Genomic DNA, 19,783 nt, shown 5'->3' on the forward strand with positions numbered 1-19,783 from the left:
TACAGATTGGGAAACTCAGGGGAAACCTAGTTCTGGAATATGTTTCTCATATTGTGCATATAATTCTGGAAAAACAGCTTAATTTCAGCTAGTACAGCCAAGTCTTTCAAATTTGAAATAGTGGAAGCAAGACTGCCCACTGAATGATTTTCTGCCTCAAAAAACACCCCACTTTTGTTAGAGTTTTGGCGATATCCTTCCTAAGCACACAGAGTAAGTATCCCAGAAGTACAGGTCAGGTGCGCTCAGCCATATGGCCAGACTTGCTGAGATTGATCACTGTGGCTCTGCCCTAGCACCAGTTATTTGGGCTGAGTTAACTCCATGTACTGAAAGGTCATGAGGCTCACCTGTATGCAGCAGACACCCTCAGATTAATAAGAGTTTTCACTCACTATGGTTGGTCTTAAAGTGGCCCAGATTAATGAGGCTTTGCCCCTCTCATGGAAAACAAGACTGCTGATATAAAGCCATGAAGTGTGGGGGCAGGAAGGGCTCTTACAAATGGCTTTGTCTAGTGATGCGAAAAGTGGCCTGTATACCACAGTCTTCCTTTTCGCTTCTCAGCAGCCATCATTAATCCATTGTAGCACACTATTTCTTGGATGCTCCTTAGACTCTTTCTCAACACAGGGCCCCTGGCAGCCATGATCAATTGTTTGGAGTTGGGAGAAGAGGAAATCTACTTGCCATCCCTGACCCAGCTGAATCAACTCATCTGAATAGATGTGGAACAGGAGCTAAGAGATGTTAAGAGATGTTAAATGACTAATGGAGCCAGAAGTCGGAACCTCTTTCCTCTGATTGCTTTGCCTTTGAAACTGCCCTGCCTTTGAAATATCCCCTCATCCCTGTCCTCTTCCCACTGAAGTGAGGAGTGAAGCTGGGGTAAGTTAGCAGATGTTAGGGGGGTACACAGGAAGAAGGAGACTGGTCTAAAGGGCATGGTTTAACACCCTGTAGGCACAGGGGTTGTGCTTGTCCCATAAACAATTTTGGCTTACACTATGATTCCCATGGTGTGATGGGCAGGCTAGGCAAAAGGTAGGCCCCTGAGCAAGGTCATTCTGGAGCCCCAGGTCTACTATTTACGAAAGACATGTAACCCCAACAAATGTTTCAGGCAAATGCAATTTTTATTTGCAATGCACTACAGATCCTGGGAAGTGGTGCCTTTTTACAAAGTGAAGCATCGTTCTGAGAATCTGTCTCCCAGCCAAGGATACAGACAGACCTACTAGGAAAGGGATGGGGCACTGACATTGACTATGAGGACTGTGCTACCCAAGCTCGAGTCTTAGATCATTTTCCATCTGTATCAACAGCATTTTCCTCTTGTACTAGTGATTTTCATGTTTTCAATACCATTTCTGCAAAGGAAGGAAGCTCACACTGGTTCTCCACTCACAGAGAACAAGGAAGTCCTGAGAGGTCAAACCACTCCCTCTGGGGCCCCCAGCTAGTAATCAATGGCTGAGCAGACCTTGCCTTTGGACCAATGGCAGGGCCACAGTGGCCCATCAGAGGGCGAGCAGGAAAAACGGAGTTCTCTCCAGCTAACCCAGGGCTTCTAACTCCCAGGCCAGGGCTCTGTCCTCTGGCCCACACTGGTATTTCCTATCCTAACATAGAAACTTAATCTGGGGTCATGTCCCATATCTAGTAAAGAATAAAGCTAATATTTATTGAGCACTTACTATGTACTGGCACAGGGTCAAGCAGCTTGACATGAATCCATTCACCCAACCCTCACAGTTACCCTATCATTTTACCAATGAGGAGACTCAGCACAGAGAGGTCAGCAACTGCCTGAGGACTCACAGCTACCGGAAGAGGCAGTCTGTCTCCAGGCACCCTGCTCTTAACCACAAACACTGAGACTCTGAGCTGCCTCCTCATCACCTGCCCTTACAGTCATTTGATAATCACTTACTGAACGCGTACTACGTGCCAGGTCTTATGAATCAAGGACACAGCCTGTCCTTGAAGTCCAACTCCTGCTTGAAGAATCGCCAAGGAAGCGCCAGGCCACGGCTGGAAGGCACAGTTCAGCCCTCCCCTGGCCTTCCTTGCCCTACCCACCACGGTTCTCAGGACTCAGGGACCCTACAGCCTGTGCACAATCACTGTCAAACTTCATCGTCATCCAGGCTGTCAGTTCCTTAGAGAAAAACGCCATCTCTGGCTGCCCAGGGTGCCCTGCCCTCAGGGGCCTATGGTAAATATTTAGTGCTGCAGCTGACCCGGCCCAGGGAAAGGCCCAGCCAGCACAAAGGAAGCCCGGGGGCTCATTACCGAGCCCCTCCCAGTCACAGTGGGTCTTCCTCCTGCGTGTGTTCTCAGCGGGGTCTGAGATGCAATTCTCTCGCTCAGTGGGGCCAGGTCTTGGTCACTTGAGTTTGTGGTACCTGTCCTGACAAGGGGCCCCAACATCCCGGGGAAGTGCCACCCACTGTCCTCCCAGCCTGGGGGCTGGGGACACCTGCTGCAGAGTTCCCTGTGTCTTTTTCTGGTCCTTGCTGTCTGGATCCTGAGCCAAATGTCCTGATGGCGTGACTAGCTGGTAAATCTTTTGGTGGTTTTGGGAAGGGACAGAGCTCCTCAGGGTTTCCGATCAAAACCCCCTTCATGCCTGGAGAGTTGTCACACCTGTGATGTGTGGCTGTCTAGGTTATCATGGAACAGAGTCTGTGAAACACTGTCTTAGCCAAACCCACTTCCCCTCCAACACTTCCCATCCATGCTTCTCCGACCAGCACTCAAATTCTGCCAGCCACAGGGAACTCACTACTTTTTCCCGTGGACACCTGTTTCACCTTGCATACCTCTTTGGTTAGGAATTTTCCATTACTGTGAGTCTACAGCTGCCCACCCTCCTCTCAGCAGTGACAGCTCTTTCAATGTGCAAAGGTGACTTTCTGGCTTGTGTTAGCCATTCTCTTCAGGGCTATGGTCCCCACGCTGGTATGAGCCAGGTAGGTCCCTCTCTCTTCTAAGAATGTCTCCCTCACCCTGGTTAGGACTTCCCTAGAAACAATTCCAAGCACATGCCCTCAGAGTCTGAACTGCTGTCATCAGAGCAGTGAGAGGACAGCCAAGCCAGCTGCAGGCTTGGTTTGCTTCTGGGAAGGGACTGGCAGGGGCCCAGTGAATTCCAAGGGACTCACGCCTGCATTCTCTGCACTGTGTGTCTCCAGGTGCATCTAGAGGGAAACAGATTCAGAGTTGCAAAAGCCAGCTGCGTCTGGACAGGCTGTGAGCCGGCTGCCCCCGTTCCTCCCATTCACCTCCCTTGAATGCAGCTGAGGCCCTGGCCTCCACCAACACATGGTCACTCACCAGTTCCCATATTGCTTACATCCTGGGAATCTCTTTACACTGTGACTCCGGGAGCAGTCGGTGCATCAAGACCTACAAGGATGAGAAACTTAATATTAAAAGCAGGTCAGAGCACCTGGGTGTCTGGCTCTCCATTCTGGTTGGTCTGAGTTCCTGGGAGACTGGGCTGGATGGAGATGGGGAGAGGAGAGGAAAAGGAAATGGTAGGGACGGCGCTGCTCATTAGACCGACCTCAGGGTCTCTGGGCTTTGCGGCCATTCTGAGGAAGAAAAAAAACAAAGACCCCCCCACCTTGGGTGAGTGGGCAGCCTGTGGAGAAGCAGGCCTTTCTGATGGGGTGGGGTGGGGTGGGCAGGCAGCTCCCTGCATCTTTGGTGTCTGTTCCCAGCAGCGGTTCCACTTTGAGGAGGCTGAGGGGGAAAGCCCCAGCACAGGCCTCAAGTCAAAAAGGTACTGCAGTCTTTAAAACAAAAGCCCCAAATGCGTATTTATATCCTGGGAGACACCTGCCAAGCGAACCCTGTGTGCTTTGAAAACTCCTCAGGAGAGCTGTAGCCGGGGAAGCAGGCCTGGGCCCACCTTGGGGGTTGCATGCCCAGCATGGCAAGTTGAGGCCTGAGCTCTAGAGGTTTCTGCAGCCAGCGAGACCACCTGCAGAGCACGTGTGCACAGGGAGCAGCCTGCCCATGTGCCGCGAAGGCCACTCTTCTCACTGCCTGCACCCAGCCCGCCTTTGAGGCGAGACTTGCTCCTTCTTGTTTCCCTAAGAATTCTGAAGTGAGCAGAGGTTTCTCTGTTCACTTATCCCTGTGTTCAAACAACTACCCTTTGACTGGGAAAAAAAGTTGTAGTTTCTGTCGCTGCATTGCTGTGTGTCAGGCACTACACACCTGACCTATAGTCCTGCTATTCAAAGGGGAACTTGCATCCCCTGGGAGCTGGTTCAAGGGCAGGTTCTCAAACCCCACCCAGCCCTCCAGAATCAGAACCTGCTTTTAACAAGATCCTCAGGTGATTCCTGCTCACATTAGAGTCTGAAAAATACTCATTTATAATTCTCTTAATCAAGGAAGTCATAGCCCTTCTCCATGTGAGGAAATAGGTGCAAGAAGCCACAACTTGGTTATTAACAGTCCTTAGAGCTGGTAAGTGGTAGAGCTGATTCAGACCCACGTTCATGTGATCCCCAGGACAGTGTTCCTTTCCGCTGCATTATTTTGGGGAAGCAAAGGGAGAGGGTGAAGGGACAGGCAGGCCTGGCTTGGTGGGAGTGGCTGAAGGAAGGGCAGTGGGCCAGGGGTGTGCGGACAGTCTCAGGCCCTGGAGAAGGAGGATCCTGGGTGCACTGGATGGCACTCAGAGAGGGAGGCAGTGGATACTGGAGGCAGGGTCCCCTCCTTCTCCCTTTTGTCAAGGGCCAGCAAAATTTCTCAGTTGAAAATTCCAGGCCTCCTTCCTGCAGGGGAATTCAAGCTTCTGCATTTAATCCCAGTGATTAATTTATTTTGATTCCAGGGATTTTTGCTCTCTTGCCCGCTACTCTTAGAATGAGTCAGTCAGTGGGAGAAGGCACCCAGGAGACAAGCTAACCTACATATGCCAGACACTGACTTGCACAAAGAGCAGTGCTCTATAAATCCCTTCATAGCTGAGAAAGAGCTGTTCATCCACTGTAATCTGCTCCTTAAAAAAGCTTGAGGAGTGTCCTAGTGCTATGTTGCAGTTGAAGGAATGAGGCACAGAGAGGCTAAGTGATTTTGCTGAGGTCACACAGTGCTCAACTACCCGTGCCAGGGAAAGAGATCACATCATAGGTTTATGAAGCTCTCACTTGGTGTTGCCCAGCTCCATATGGTTGGTCTTGCTCTATACTCTGCTCACTTCCTGAGTACTTACTGAATAGACTAATGGACCAAGATTAAAATGGGCCAAAACCCGATAGTCACATAATGTGTGACTGGTACCTTTCACCATGTAAAGTGGTCAGCTGGTATTCTTGGTCTAACAGTCACGCATTACACTATATATCATTTGTTCTATTGAGTTTTCTTTCATAAGGCAGATGAGCTCATATAAGGTATTCAGGGGAATGATGTCAGAAAATGTGGCTGTCACACTTGTTCACAGGCAAGTGTTCCCAGCACATTAATGTTTTGCACCACCAAGTGACTGGCGTCTGGATGCAAAGTTACCCCCACAAAGCTGAGTGAAGCAAGCCATGGAGGGCTCCTGGCTGTCCAGACACCTGCATACCCCATGCTCCTCATTTCAGCTCAGTGTGGCCACGTTCTCTGTCTCAGGAACGTGAGTTGCTCTATTCTCCCTGACCTTTGCCAGACCTCCATCTCTGCTTCCTTCTGGCAGCGCCTGCAACTGCTCTGCCACCAGGCCTTCCAATAAAGATATCTGTTCCCTCCTGCCTCTACATAACTCGTCAGCTTCAACCCTTCCCTTGCCTCTTCCATCAAGTTCCCCCTTTTAGTTTTTCAAATACAGCTCTATAGTCACTCAGGTCCTAAAGCTACTGATGTTTTAATTTTAATTCAAAATTTAGCATGCCCTTTGAACGTGCTGGTCCCATCACTAGGACTGTGTGCATCACTATGGAGTCGCATGTGTGGTGTGTGCCCTTCTGTAGCCCAGCAGTGCTGTGAGTGATCCCCCAGAGTGCTGTGATTTTTTGAATTTTGCAGGATGCAAGGTTTTATAGGGATGCATATATCATTTATAGCAAAAATGCCTGCATAATTGAAGTTATAGGTACTCATATCTGTGCATAATGAGTGTATAATATACAATTATTCAATATTGAACATGTTAATATTGAATACTGAAAATATTAAAAATTCCATTAACAATAATTTATTGAGTACCCATATATACCTGATTCTGTGCTAATCACCAGACAGACATAAATAAATATGACCCAATCCCTACCCTTCGGGAACTCAGCATAAAAAAGGAAAAAGACAGTAGACTGAGTGTGAGAAAGGCCGGTGTCTATATATAGAGGTGGTATGGGTGGGAGCAACTAATCACATGCCCATTTGTCTTAGGATAAAGACCACGCTCCTTACCCAGGGGCTTCCAAGGTCCTGCAGGGTCGGGCCCTGCTCGCCTCCCTGCCTCACCTTCCCCTGCTGTGCTCTGGGCTCACTGCCTGCTAAGCTGCTCGAACCCACCGTGCTCCGTGCAGCCACGTGGCCACACTGTCCCAGTCCCTCTTCCTTCAACTCTCTGTCCTCCCCCTTCTAATTAACCCTGACCTATGCTGTGGACTGAGGGAGGCGATACATATGAAGTGCTTGGAATCATGTGAGCAGGTACGTTAGCTACTATTTTTCTTGGTGGTACTTCTTATTATCCTTAACTGACTAGGTGCTTCTTGAGCAGCAAAGTGGAGTGACTTGACTGGGGTTGCACAGCGGGGGAGTCTCAGAGCTGGGGGGGCTTGCTGAGTTGGTTCTGTTTTCCTATTTACTTAGAGCCCAGCACTGCACTGGCACCCCCCGGACACTTGGTCCTGAGCAGCATGGGGGAAGAGGGCCATCTTGGAGACTGGAGGCCTGAGCCTGGTCCTGGATCGCTCACATACCTGTTCTGTGCCCTCACACCAACCACTTCTCTCCTCGGGACCTGGGTTTCCTCATCAGCCAAGTGCGGCTCTAAACAGAACCTGCCCCCTTGGGCTGTGGGGGAGTCCAGTGCCGTGGCGCCTACCTGTGCATGGAAAATGGCAGCTCTCCTTATGAGTGTTATAAAGGACTTAAAAGACTTTTCAGTGTCCTTCAAGCTCTAATGTGCACACGTTTCCTGGCTCAGGACTCCTTTTACAAGAAAGTGCTGGTTGTGTGGAGCAAATCCCAATAAGGAAAAACCTGCCTGTAGGATTTTGCCTGCAGGTCCCCCCCGTGTTCCCTTTTGGCCTAGTTTAAGCCTATCAGCCAGACACCTGAAGGGGGAGAAAGAGAAAAGCTACGTGTACAGTTTGTAGAAAAAAAAGCACCTTCCCCTGGGGTTACTCCCACTAATGCAGTTTATTCCACTTCATGTTCCTTCAGCAAATATTCAGCAGATGAGTAAGAAGAGCACCGGGCCTAGTACACAGGTCATTATGTCCTGAGGTGAAGGCTTCACGTGTGGAGATGTACTTCCCCATGAAATACAGGGAGTGGGGGCGCAGACCGGACACAGAGGAAGGTCAGGCTCAAAGAAGATGGAAGCTACAAGCCACTCCTGCAGGGATGTCATTCTGTGTGCTGGAGGTGCGGTCTTCTGTGGCCTGTCTTTGCTCCAGAAAATGTTTCCCCTTGGTCACCAACAACAGCCTTTAATTCAGCAAAGTGGCCATCCCTGTCCGAGGGCTCATTCTGTGCCAGGCATGGAGCTGGTCCTTCACAGGTCTTCTCTCTCTTTCCCACAGCCACCCTGAGAAGCAGGTATTCATAAACCCAGTTTGCAGGGGGCAACCTAGACCTCAGACAGATCCAATAGCCCAGCAGCACAGGAAGAAAGTCCAGCACTTGGGGTTTGAACTCTGGCCTGCCTGAATGTAGTCTTTCCATTTTTTTCCCCACACCGCCTCTTAAACTTTGACTTCAGGACTGGAGTTGCTGGCTAACCAGTCATCTCTCCCACGAATCTCAACCTACTCTTCTACTAAAAGCACCCCCGCCTGAAGGACAAAGGCAACTCAGTTCACAACCTCCCTGAGGTGTGTGGGTGCAGCTTGACATTGTGAACTAGAACTGAATTCTACTCTAGAATTGATCTGTATCTGTTTCTAAATATTTCTACCCCCAAACTGGCAATCAGAAGGGGCACTCCAGGAAGAGGTGCCCAGAGTTGAGCCGGGAGGGGTCTGTTTTGCTCACTGCTGTTTCATTCTTTTAACAACTCTTTATGGGGCACTGACTATGGGCCAGGTGCTGGGGCAGTAAGGTGGGCCCTGCCCTTGGAGCTGAGTTGGAGACAAGACTTCAAAGAATTATTATGCTAACTGAAGCACATGCAACAGTGGCGAGATCTCCAGGAGAGGCCCCCAAGGATACAGCAGATGGGGGGACCCAAAGGACAAGCAGCAGGGAACCAGGCAAAGAGAGAAAGGATGAGCCAAGATAGCAGGAGACTGGTGTGTGCATGGTGGGGTGGGACAGAGCGTGATGGACACCAGTCTCGATGCCACTGGAGTGGCTAAGGCCAAGCAGGCCAGAGAAAGAGCAAGGGCCGGATCTCCCAGGGGCTTTTAGGTCTTTCAAGAAGTTGGGTCTTTACCTGTGAGTGATGGAAAGTCACCAAAGAGTTGGACTCTTGGTGACTGCAGTTTCCTGGCACATGGTGGCCCTCAGAAGTATTTGTTGAATATATGGTGGGATCCTGTTTATCCCCAGGCCCCCTTTGAATTCCCCAGCAATCTGAGAAGCACTAACTGGGACCCTGCCATCTTTATAAAGGGCAACTACAGGGCAATCTGATTTGTGAAGGGGAAAAATTTTCCCCGGGCACCTGGCCTGAGCCTCCTCTGTCAGGCCTCTGGGAGCCCTGGCTCCAGCGTGGCTGCTGGCAGGTGGTGGTGGGGGGGATGGATACACCTTTGATTACAGCTCATATTTCAGAGGGAAGGACAGCTCCCTGGAGATCGAGAATCTATGAACAGGAGCCTTTGCAAAAGAGACGAAAGTGAACTGGAAACACAAACCCTCCTGGGGGTGGTGGTTTCTTTCTTTAAGATAAACAATAGCAAAGAGGATCGGCCTGGATGAGAAGCGGGTTCTTACAATTCCTAATGGGCAGAACTCAAAAGCAAGTGGCAAAAGGTGGTTGAAGAGACTGGTCTGCAGGGAAACTGTGCCTGGTTAGTATGCAGACATGTTCCCTGAGGATGGGTGTGTCTGTTCCCTTGGTGGGAAAACACGGCTCCTGGGAGCACTTAACCCTAATTGCTTTACCATAAAGAGTCTGACAGACCCAGTGGAGAATGTGGTTCTACCATTTAAGAATTTGTGTCCATAGACAAACTATTTTATCTTCTCTGAGCCTTAGTTTTGTCATCCAGAAAATGGGATATGATGGGATTAGATAATACCATGAATGTAGTGCTGGGGTTTGAACCCAAGGATGTCTGAATATGTTGTTTCATTTTCCCCCACACTGCCTCTTGAACTTGGGGCATGCCCTTCCTGGTCATGGTTATCTGGCACATAATAGGTGCTTAAAAAATGTTGGTTCTGCTTCCCTCCTTCCACACATCTCTTATTTTCCCACCATGTTTAGCACAAATCTGGGTATCCAGGAGGTGCTTAATAAGCCCATGGAAATTTGGACCCTCCTGTGTGCAACACAGTGGCTGATAACACACAAGGCAAAGGCAGCTGGCAGTGTTTGTTCTCCACTGCATCCTGTTTCGAAACCGTTATTGAATTCTTAAGTATTACTTGCCTTCAGGGTCAAAATAAAATTTCCACTATGTACTCATAAATGATTCTCACTAAACTCTTTCTTTAAAAATTTTTTTCGTACTGTGTGTGTGTGAGAGCATAAATGTACTGACATCATAGCTGGAAAAACTCTCTTCCTAACACGTTCCAAATTTGCCGAGTCACAATGAATTGAGTAAGAGCACTTAATGCGGCTGCTAGCCCCAAGCTGGTGAGCAGGCGCAGGGATGGGAGAGGACCCCACATCTCCCTTCCCTGCCCTCTGCTCTGGGGAGCTGGGGAAGGCTCTGCCATGGGCAGTGAACACCTGATAGAATGAATGCGAGGATTGGAAAGGATTTAACGACTACCTAAAGCTAAACCCGAATTCTGCAAGGCAGTGTAATATGTTTTCCAAAAATCAAATAAAAATTTGCAATATAGGATCACTGAAATTTGACAGCTTACTGACTCAAGTCTATGCTGGATATTATTATCAAGCAATTTAGGTGTATGACTCAATTTAATTTTCACAGCCACCCTTGTTAGGGATGGTGACTATGATTATCTTCACTTTACAAGTGAGGAAACTGAGGCCCAGAAGTGTTGGTGACCTGACAAGGTCTCACAGTGTGCAGATGGTGGAGGTAAGTTTCAACCTAGTAGAGCTCTACACAAGATGCTTTTACACATCCGACCATTCATTCTGAAAGTAAAGAATCCTCTTGTATAGAAGAAAACTCTGCTTATTCCACAAATATCTCTCCAACACCTAGAATCCAACACTACACCAAATGTTGAAGGGGAGGCTGGTGGTAGGTATGGGCAAAGTAGGCACAGTTCGGTTCCTGCTTCCAGTGAGTTTTGACTTGTATAGAGGAGCTATGATACATGCACACTAATCACAGTGAAAGCGAAAATGCCAATGACAGGATTTTAAGGTGGCATGGATGGAGAAGGCTTGGAAAAGTAATGACTGGCTGGGGTGATCTGGAAGGGCTTCTTAGTGGAGGTGCCACTTAAGCTGGACTGAAAGATGCGTAGGATTCAGACAGAAGGTGGCTAGAGGAGATTCTGCCTGCCTGACACCAGGGAGTCCACCCAGGTGGCCAAAGGGCCCTGAGAATTCCCATCTTGGTTCTGATTTGGGACCCACCCACCTCCAGGTGGGAATATCATCTTTGGGGTGGCTAAACTCTGTGTTTGACAGGCAAAGAGCACAGGTGGCAGGAACAGAGGGAAAGCGGTTTCCAGGACTAGGAAGATTGGGGAGAAGAAGGCAGGGCACTGGAGCAGGGTGTGGGTGCACATCTGGCTAGAGCAGAAGCCTCAGTTCCTCTTCCAGTTCCGGTGGTTCTGAGCAAGCGCCTTGCACTTGGGCTTCGGAGGGGGGAAAATGCAGGGAGTGCCCAGATGTTCGAGCTGGGTGGAACCTTGGAGAGCTCCCAATTTATTCCATCACCTAGTAGATGACAGACCATGGGCCGGAGAGGCTCTGTTAGTGTAAGTCCTTGGATTTGAACCCAAGTTTGTGAGATGAGGACTTGGGGTTCCCTTCTCCCAATCCAGCTGCTCTTCCCACACCCACACTTCAAGGGCAGGCTGGCCTACATCAGGAAGCCAGGAACCTCCAGGCACGCTGCAGGAGAGGGGCAGGGAACCCCAAACGTGCCTCAGCCAGTCTGCTGGCACCAGGCTCTGACTCGCCTAGGGGCCCCTGGAAGGCCCAGCCGCAGACCCCGAGGCGCACCTGGCTGCCAGCTGGGCCCGGCCTCCCAGCCAGGTCTCCTTTCTCAGCTGCGGCCGGCACCTTCCTCAGAGCGCCCCTCCCCACGCTCAGGAAGTTTCCAGGAAACCATGACCAGCTCTCCGAGGCATGGTTTCCCTGACAAGACGTACATCTGACTCACAATGCTGGATTTCTGCCCAGGGCCTTCATCTTGAGTGGGGAGCACATGCTCTCTGCCTACCTTGCAGTGACAATGACGGCTGCTGCTGCCCTTGCTGGGCTCAGGCTGAGGGCATCCAAATGGTGCCTCAGACCTTGTGTCTGGCATTCCTCCCAGAACCGGCTCTGGCCTGGGCAGGCTTTGAGGGCCTCTCAGATACCAGCCTCTTAAACCAAATCTCCCTTCCCTGGAAAGCTCACCTCCCTTCCCACACATCCTCCTCCTTCCCCCTTCCAGCAGGCCTTCCCAGCCACCCCAGCCCTCACAGTTCAGCTGGGCACTGCACCCTGGAGGGCTGGGCAGAAGTCCAGTGTCCCCAAAAGCGTGGTAGACTCCCCAGGTGCAGACACATACAATAAGAGACAACAATCTCAATGAATGGTGCAGCCAGGCAGGGGCTGAGTGTGCCCACCTGCAGGCCCTCGTGCTTGCTGGTCCCTCACCTGGTGTATTCTGCCCCAAGTGTTTGTATGGCAGCCAGCTTCTCATCCAAGTCACCTCCTTGGTGACGTCTTTCCTCCCCTGCTGCTCTTGTTTTGCCGTTCCCATTCTCCAATTATTGACCTGTTTGTTATCTGATCACATATTTATGTGTTTATTATCTGGCTCTTCCAGTAAGGATGACAGATCTGCTCTGTCTTGCTCACCACTGGCTTCCAGCACCCATCACTGTGCTGGACACGCATACCTGTTCAGCACACGTTCCTAGGATGCAGTGGTGAGCACTGCCAGCCACTGTCGACCAACCTCACCTAATCCTCAAACAAACCCTGTGTGGCTGTCAGTGCCCCCAGTTTACAGCTCAGGGACCTGAAGCAAGTTGTCTAAGACTACTTGCTGAGTAAGTGATGGAGTTAGGTATCAAATTTGAATTTGTCTGATGTGAAAGCCCACACTTTTGACCACAGGACTCTGCTCCTTGCCTTCAATGCTTTTGGAATTCCCGGAGTAGGGACCCAGGTGGACTGAATCATCTGGAATGCCATGTGCTGTGGACTGAAAGTTTGTGTCCCCACCAGATTCCTGTGTTGAAGCCCTAACCCCCCCCGTGACTGTATTTGGACATGGGGCCTTGAAGGGGCTAAATAAGGTAATGGCAGTGGGGCCTTCATCCCACGGAACCGGTGTCCTTACGAAGAGACGCCAGGGAGCTTGCTCTCGCCCCTTCTCTCTCCATGTGAACACACCGAGGAAAGGCCTACCAGCAAGCAGGCGGCCATCTGCAAGTGAGGAGCAGAGACCTCATCAGAAACAGAAGTGGCCGGAACCTTGGTTCCAGCCTCCAGAGCTGTGAGAAAATAAATTATTTTTGTTTAAGCCACCCAATCTATGGTTATTTTGTTATGGCAGCCTGAGAAGATGAAATATACCATGTTGTATGGAAGGCAGATTGCCAGGTCCAGGAAGGCGAATTCGTCCCCTCCCTTCCCCATTTCAGCACTGATGGTGCGAAGAACAAGAATGCTGAGGAGCTCCCAGGAGTCTCAAACTGGTGGCCCATAAAGCTGTTTGGTTGGGCTGGCATGGTGTTCTAAAAACTCACAAGGAATCTAAACGGCCTGAGGTGGGGCACACATTCTCTGGTCCTTCCACAAGCCACACTGCTCCCTTCTGCGCTATGTCCCTCTCTCTGCAGGCTGTGGTAGGGGCCAGTGACACCATGAGAGCTATGCTACAATGAAGGGTGGGCGTGGGAGATGGTGGGTCACTGGGAGCTGCACGGCAAAGGTGACTCTGACCTGGTGCATGAAGGATGGGTAGGAGATTACGAGTCAGAAGGTGGGGGAGTGTGCATTCCAAAGAGGGGAGCAGAGTGGCAAGGTCCAGAGGAAGGGCACCGTGGCCTGAGCCATGGGCTCAGGTGGGCTAGAGTGTGGGCTGGAGGGGCTGGCACAGCAGGCACAGGGGGAGTTTGGACATCACCCTATCCAGGAGTCGTAACCAGGAGTCTCGGGAGGTTTTAGACAGGGAGGGGCCGCCAGACCGTCTGTGTTAACACACTCGGATGCTGGGTTTGCTACTTCCAGCTGTGTGACTGCAGGCACGTATTGGGGGTGGGGTGGGAGGCCTCAGGCATCTCATCTGTAAAACGGGCACTGTAGTGCTATATATCTCAAGGGGCATTGTGGGGATTAGAAGGAACTAACATGTGAAAAGCCCCTAGCAGAGCTGTTGGCACACTGAAGGCACTCAATCGAGGACAGCTCTCATGATGATGGGCATTTATTACTATCTAGTGGTGGCCATGGTGGGGGAGGTGGCTGGGAACTATCAAAGGCAGTATTTATGAAGATCATTACAGTAAAGTAAGAAAAGTCCTGAAGAAGGACCCAGGAAATATGTGTAGGAAGCAAAAGGAGGTAAATAGGACCTTACGATCAGCTTTCTCTACCTCTGTCCCATCTGTTTCTCTGCCTGTCCACACAAAGGTTTCTGTGTGAATCAAAGGAGAAAAGCAACATGACGGAGCACTGACATTAAGAAACACAAAGCAACCAGAAGGGTTTCATTTTCCTTTACCCACACAGAAGGGAAAGAGGTCCAGGAGCAGAATAAGCACCCATGGGCTCTTATTTCTGCAAACCATTGAGTCACGAAAAGTAGAAATGACAGGTCAGCAAGAAGCAAGTAAGAACTGGAAAGGAAGCCAGTATCCCGGCCCTTCCCTTGCGATACCCTTGGCTCAGCTCTGCTACATCCCAGTCACTTATGCTTTTTGCATTCACACCAATAGCCTAAAACTACTACCAGATTCTGAGACTCAAAAGCATAGATTTTTCAAGCTGGAAATATGATTGAATGTATTCCCCACAATGTACAGATGAAGCTGAGAGGCATGAAAGGGAGCCGGCCAAAACTTGTCCTCCGTAGATGAATGGCCTGGGCTCACGTCCTGGCTCTGCCAATTATTAGCACACGACTTTGGCCAAGTTACTTAACATCTCTGTGTGTCTCTGACTACGATTAACTGGGGCTATTAGGAGTACTTGCTCCCAGGAGTGGTTTGGGGATTAAATGAGTTAATAAGTATAAAGAACTCGGAATGTGCCTAGCACCCAGAATAAGAGTTACTGTTATTATTTAAGGCCGCAGGGTATTTTAGCGGTTGTGTTGGGAATGCATCTTTTGACTCAGTCTGGTGCTCTTTGCACAGCCCTACACTGAAATATTTGATTCTAATCAATATGCCCTGTTTACTAAAGGCAGAAAAATGGACCGACCTGTTTTTGGAATAAAGGACGCATTCATGCAGCCTGTGTGCCCCATTTCTGGTGCATTCTGGGCCACCAGAGTCTGACAGTAACGGCATAGAGGCATGGCACTTCACAGACACCTCTCCTACCACCTCACGTTGTGTCATCCAAGGAGGAAGCAGAAATAGTTCTCAACATTTTACAAGTTAAACAGGAGGAAGATCCACACCAATTCGGAGCAATCTGCTTAGATGTGACGGGCACGGCTACTGTCGTTCTGGTACTTGTCTGTAGTGCATTTGGAAATCTAACCATCTTTCACCTACAGTCTTTAATTGCTGCCTCACGGCGGATGGTGATTCAGAAAGTGGGTTCAGGAGAAGACTAGTTAGCTCAGGTCCTGCTGCTAACACTCACTAGTTGGGTGGCCAGGGGACATTTATTTACTCTCTTTTTGCCCCCGACAAGTGAGGACAGAACGACACAGCCATTGTTGGTTGTTGGGAGATAGGAGGTAATACATACACAGCCAGTGCCTGGCCCGTAAATAATCCCCTCATCCAGGAAATGGTTCTCATGTGCCTACCATGTGCTTGGTGCTGAGGACTGAGCAGCAATAAATGTCCCTCTCCTCACGGAGGTGAGTGTCATGGGGGAAAGCAGACAATTCAACACGCAAATAAACACAGTCAAATATCAAAATGTGCTTTAAAGAAAAAAAATCAGAATAAGGGGATGGAGATTAATGGGAGTGCTAGCTTAGCCATGGCCCCATGGTGGTCCAGGGAGGCCCCTCAGAGGGATATTTTTTAAGCAGAACCTGAATGAAATGAGGGGAAAAAACCGCAGACAGCTGGGAAGGGAGTTCTAAGCTGAGGAAGCAGCAGGTGTAAATGCGTGTGTATTGTGTTCAAGGCTGAGCCACAGGGCCAGGTGGCAGAGGGGAAGGGGATCCCATAGGGCCCTGGGGGTTGCCATGGGGACTTTGGCTTTTGCTCTGAGTGAGATAGAAGGACTAGTGGAGGGCTTGGGGTGGGTGACGGACAGTCTAACCTGTGGTTTTAGGTGGTAGCATGAGGAGAGCAGACCGTTGTGGCCTGTGGGCATGAAGTGGCGGGAGGGGCAGAGAGCAAGGGACCAAGCTGGGAGGACAGCCACGAGCCTATGCAATGATTCATGTGAGAGGTGGTGGTGGCCTGAGTTGGGGACAGTGGCAGAGATAGCAAGCAGCAGCACCCCTCAAGTGGTGCTCAAGCATATGCTGTATATGTAACTCCTGAGGTACCATTCACATCCACCAAGGTGGGCAGGGCACCCCCAGAGGGGGCCGCATGGTGGTCCTGGAGGGCGGGGTCAGACCGGGGATCTATCTGGAGGCAGAAAGACAGGATTTATAGATGTAATGGAGTGTGAGAGAAAAAGGGAAAACCAGGATTGTTTAAAAGACAGGATAACGGAGGTAACTATTTACTGACATGTTGAAGACTTGAGAGTCAAGAGTTAATTTTAGGCATGTTGAGTTTGGGAAGCTGCAGTCAGGAGGCTGAGCTAAGGTGATGATGACAGAATGGCCTCAGTGAGGATTATGACGAGGGCCAATACTGCGTGGCTGCTGTGTGCTGGGCCCTGGATGAGGGACTTGAGACACATGAACTCATGTAATCTCCGTAAGGTGGGAGGGAGGCCCCATTATCACCCTCACTCCAGAGATGAGTCTAGTGGGCCGAACTGTGGCCCCTGCTGAACAGTATGTCCACGTCCTTGTCCCCAGAACCTGTGAATGTGAACATCCAGAAAGAAGCTTTGCAGGCATAATGGACTTAAGGATCTCAAGATGGGATCATCCTGGATTATCAGATGGGCCCTAAACCCAATGGCAAATGTCCTCATAAGAGACCTGTAGGCAGAAATGCCCAGGGGAGGTGATGTGGAGATGGAGATGGGGACTGGAGCGATGCAGCCTCAGGGAATGCTGGTGGCCTGCAGGAGCTGGAAGAAACCCGGCAGGGCCTCCCCCAGAGCCTGCAGAGAGATCACAGCCCTCTGACACTTGGTTTCAGACTCTGGTCTCCACAACTATGATTCAGTTTCTGTTGTTTTAAGCCACCAAATTTGTGGTCATCTGTTTCAGCAACCACAGGAAACTAAGATGAGGAAAACCAGGCACAGAGAGGTGAGGCAACTTGCCCCAAGTCACACAGCAAGCGAGCCCCAGAACTGGGAATGTCTGACTCCAAAGCTGCCCACTCAGAAGGCAGGTCTTGTCGACCCCATTTAACCAGTGAAGAAATGGAGAGCAGAGCCACAGGGTCCCACAAAGGAACAGAGCCGGTGAAGGGCAGCACCAGGCTCCCTCAGGCCTCTAGCAGCGCAGCTGGACGCCATCCCACTCCAGCCTCCACCTCTCCACTTTGAAAAACCCAGACAGGCCCTCGTCCAGTCACTCCAGTGCTTGTGGGCAGCCACCACAGGGATCCAGGGCTTTGCTGGGTGTCCTATTCAGTCTGGCGATTTCAGTTTACAGGAGCTGGGTCCGTGTGCAAGTGGCGGTGAAGAGACCCTGGTGGGGTAGTGGTCTCGGGAGCCAGATTTCATGTCACCTCAGGCTTCATAAACACTGCTCGGCAACTGCGTACGGTCCCCATGTTCAAAACTGCCTCCTGTTTCTGTGACAAGCACGCTGAAAACCTGTTGGCTCCCACCCCACCCGGGGCCATGAGGCCCGAGAAGGGAGGGATGCTGAGGGCAGGGTGCGCACGCCACTCCTGAACCGATGCCAGTGGCTAAAATTGGTCTCTGAAGAAACAGACATTGTCCATTTCCTCTCCCTCTGATGCCCAGGAAAATATTTTATAGGACATAAACCAAATATTGGGAATCTGGAGAAAACATCTCCCCCTCCCCCCAACATCTCTGTCAAATTTTCCATCATTTTAACAGAGATTGACAGCAGGGCCTGTGAACAAACAGGGCCTGTGGATGGAGCCCATGCCTATTCCCAACAAAAACACATTGTTAGAACACTAAAGGGGAAGAGGTCAGTTGATTTGCAGGGTGGGGTGGGAATCCCGGGCAAGGCGAGGCATTCTCTTCCTGAAGAAAACAATAATTAAATTCAGGTCAGTGGAGGGAGCCCCTGGGCTGAAACAAACTTGGGGGCCGGTGAAGGAAGTCAGGAAGCAAGGGAATGAGCCTCAGAAGCAGGATTGTCTTTCCGGGGACAGCTGGCTTCTCGGGGCTGGGCTGGTACTGCCTCCCCTGCCACCCAAGGCACACATGTGCACAGATGTAATGACACGCACTCTGTCTCTCAGAAACACACTCTGGCTATGAGGTAGTGAGTGTGATTGTACACTCACTCGTGGATTCCTCTTTGAGGACACATTTCAAAAACACAGAACCGGCCCAGCCAGAAGTGAACCTTTGTTTCAAGGAGGTCCCCATGGCAGACTTTTCTGTTAATTTCAGGGATGCGGTTTGGAGCTCTCTTCAGAGTCCGGTTACTAGGCAAGAGTACAACCAGACACGTTGCATAATTGCCCCTTATTCTGACCACCTGTCTCCACAACTGTGTTTGTTAGGGAAGTCACATTCCTGGTTCCACAGAGGCAACAGGTGGACCCACCTTCACAGGACAGAGATTTACTAACATCAAGGATGAGAATGTGGTGCCAGGGAGATGCTCTTGGGGCCTGGGATGTTCTGAGCCACGGTGCCACCTGTGGAATAAGGGTGAGCTCCCCAGTGGGATGACTTAATAAGCTGCACCACCAGTTTGCAAACATGTGTTCTGGGATGATTATTTTTATTATTTTTTAGATTTGGATTTCAGATGATTCTTAGAAGTCAGTTATATAATATTATGGCTCCTGCTCTGGGCTTGGCACTGGGCCAGGGACGAGGGAGCTGGAGAGTCACAAGTTACAAGGCCTCTGTCTCCGGCTACCCAATGGGGAGGCCAACACACATGTGAGGAGTCACCTGCATCCTATGATGTCATGTGCATGTCCGTGGTGTCTGTGGTGGCCCCGCTGACAAAACTCACTGGAGAGGAGCACCAGGAGGGTGGGGCTCAGGGAAGGAGAAGTGGAGGCAGGGCCTGAACCCTGCTTCAGGGAATGGGGAGCACTGGAGGTCAGGCAGGAGGCGGGGAGGACGGAACGGGCTCAGAATCATCCTGGAGGTGCGCTCAGGAGGCAGGGAGACTGGCAAGCGGGCAGGATTGGGAAGTCGGGCTGCTGGAGGGATGGGGGAGCTTATCTGGGGGTAGGAGAATTTCACAGGGACCTGGCCCTTGGCTGCAGCCTTCCCATCCACAGAATATCACTTTGGAGCACAGATTCCTTTTGAGAGTGGCATCCAGCGTACACAACCGGGAGCCGACTCCACTAAGTGTGTGTACCTCAGCTTCACTGTGCCTCAGCTTCTCTATCTAGAGATCAGTCCTAACAACGGTAGTGTACATGTGCCAGCCCCTGTTCTACGTCCCTTAATTCTTTTAACTTAATAATGCTATTATTACAATTTTACATGCTCTTGGCTACTACACTCCTTGGCCTCTCAGAGTTAAATGCTCAGATTTTTCTTGAGGCTAAAATCAAATAACATATGTAAAAGAGGTCTCTTAATTAAATGGTACTCTGCAAAGCTTATTATTGTTGTTCATGCTGTTATCCTTTTACTAGGCTTCATCTAGTCAGGAGCCACCACAGGGTAAAGGTTATTTAAGGACTAAGTACAACATTAAAAAAAAAAAGAAAGAAAAAGAAAAAGAATCATTTTCAAATATTAGAAGAGGAAAGATCCCATGGAGATTGGCATAAGAAAAAGTTACCAAAGTCTGAAACATTAGAAGGCAGGACATTGGGTTTTTTTGTTTGTTTC

The 19,783-nt window shown here is 50.2% G+C and overlaps 1 protein-coding gene across 3 annotated transcripts in view; it reads right to left on the reverse strand.

The window, feature by feature from the left end:
* The window catches only part of ZHX2 (zinc fingers and homeoboxes 2), a 139,316-nt gene that overhangs the window by 68,161 nt on the left and 51,372 nt on the right, over positions 1–19,783 (reverse strand). For 2 of the 3 annotated variants that reach the window (XM_037005265.2, XM_073230069.1), the window contains one exon: positions 3,340–3,411. The exons of the other annotated variant lie outside the window; for it this stretch is intronic. The gene's annotated coding sequence lies outside the window, so the exon portion shown is untranslated. The remainder of the gene's footprint in view (positions 1–3,339; positions 3,412–19,783) is intronic. 3 annotated transcript variants of the gene reach the window in all.

This window comes from Manis javanica, chromosome 2, assembly GCF_040802235.1.
Source record: "Manis javanica isolate MJ-LG chromosome 2, MJ_LKY, whole genome shotgun sequence".
NCBI classification, from domain to species: Eukaryota; Metazoa; Chordata; class Mammalia; order Pholidota; family Manidae; genus Manis; species Manis javanica.